This window comes from Epinephelus moara, chromosome 16 (assembly GCF_006386435.1).
Source record: "Epinephelus moara isolate mb chromosome 16, YSFRI_EMoa_1.0, whole genome shotgun sequence".
Lineage (NCBI taxonomy): Eukaryota > Metazoa > Chordata > Actinopteri > Perciformes > Serranidae > Epinephelus > Epinephelus moara.
This window is the reverse complement of record NC_065521.1, coordinates 23,530,514-23,532,637: the sequence shown is the minus strand read 5'-3', so window position 1 is coordinate 23,532,637 and position 2,124 is coordinate 23,530,514.

The window sequence follows — 2,124 nt, the reverse complement described above, 5'->3', positions numbered from 1 at the left end:
AGCCAGTCACTATTAGTAATGCAGATTTCTTTTAAAACTTCACTGGTTTTGGAATTAAATTTCTAAATCTACACATTGGATATTAGAGTCTTTCCTTTTCTACATTTACCCTGTGAATGGTATCACACAACACTTTCTAATCAAGGGTTTATACTGTAAAATTTCAATTAATAGCCCAGGCTATTATTTGCTTAAATCACTGAACTCAACAGGCTTATATTTTGGACAGGCCTTTAATTCCTTTAACATGAAACTGTTGCTCAACAAAGATGGGAAATCCTTTAACATGAAACTGTTGCTCAACAAAGATGGGAAACACAATCAAATTGTTTATTTAAACTAGCTTGAATATTACTTATATAAAATTTAGGCTTTGAATAAAATATCATTGATGTGTTATGACACTTGTTTCCCAGCACTGAAGGGTTTTGGCACCCGGCATACTCACATAACACAACTTTATCCTGTTAAAACAATATTCAAAACTAGATTCTTTTGATTGGTGGACCCTTACAGACTAAAGGAATATGAATAGTTTACTGAGTAATCGAGGAACGGACACATATTCTGATTAAATGACAGCTTCAGAGGAAGAGAGTCACCACTTGGTTTCAGTAAAATGAACCGAGCTAACAGTGTGTAGCATCTCCATATTGACAAAAGTTTAAACATATATTTGCATGTGTGATCTCAACAGCTAACAAATGTTAGCTCAAGTGGGTCGTCAATTATCCAGTTTTATACATCCAAAGAACTTCTGTAAAAATGAAGTGCTTGGCAACCAGACCAGGCGTCTAACTGAGACAGGCCTTTATTTGTCAAAATGTGTAGCCACACCAGGCTAGTAAAAGAGAGTGGGTGTTTAATTGAAGCTTTACAGTATGTTATAACTGACAGCTTTAATAATGATTGGTGTTGGGGAGTGCCTAGTTACATCAGGAGTGTTAAACTCATTTTAGTTCACGGGCGATACGCAGTCCGATTTGATCGCAGGTGGGCCCGAGCAGTGATACCATTGTCCAATATCCTATAAATAGCAGACACCTCCAAATTTTTCCCTTATTTTTTGTTTAAAGAAGTACATTTTAAAAAGCACTACTCCATTTACAAAACAGATGACAAACACCCTGTGATGTCTTCAGAAGAATGAATGCAATTTCAATATTTCTCAGTTTTTCCACATTCAGTTTACTACTCACAGTGTATTTTTCCTTACAATGCCACTCCTGTGTAGTAATCCTGATGTCACCACACCAAACTAAACTGAAAGGAAAGAATTGTATTTTGGTCGGGTTGGAAAAGCCTCTGAAGCTGTATTTTACATGAAGAAAGCTACTCACCTGAAACCTGGCACCTCTTAGCCTTCACAAGTGCATCACTATTAGGTGTGCAAGGTCATCAAGAGGGCCGGATTGGACTCTTTGGCAGGCCGGTTCTGGCCCCCGGGCCATATGTTTGACACCTGTGAGTTACATGCAATTAAATTAAAAAATAAATGCAATTGGAGTCAGTTTCAGTAACCAAGAAAAAATATGTAATTAAACTACAGTTACTGATGAGCTAAATTCAATGTGAGCTACTCATAGTGTGTGATGTCATGACATCCAGTACCTTGTTTGTTCATGTTGCCACATGTTTGATGATCGACTCAAAGTTGCCACATAGGTCCAATAAAAGTTGCAGGTTTCTAATAAGGCGACCAGGAACAACAGAGGTTTAAAATTAAGACAAAATCCTGACGGTGAATTTGACCTGTTGACCGGAGAAGTGTGTCTTTTCCTGTCATTTAGCAGCAAAGAGCAGATTGGGCAGATTAATCACACATGCAGTTCAGCTGTGGCTCCACTGGGGGCGCTCTCACACCACACAAAGCTGCTGCTGCACTCTGCTGACTGTAAATGAACATAAAACCTGCACATGTGTATGTTCAGCCCGGTTTAAACGACATTATATCTAAATTCAGGAGGGCTTGTGTGGAGCATGTCGGTTTGTGTCCGACTATAAGTTATATTTAAGCCACACAGGCACAAATGAACATATGTGGTAGTTTAGAGGCGACTACATTTCCCATCAGCCCCTGGGGCCGCATCAATTTTCCTTTTTCAGTGCCGTTTTCTTGGTTTG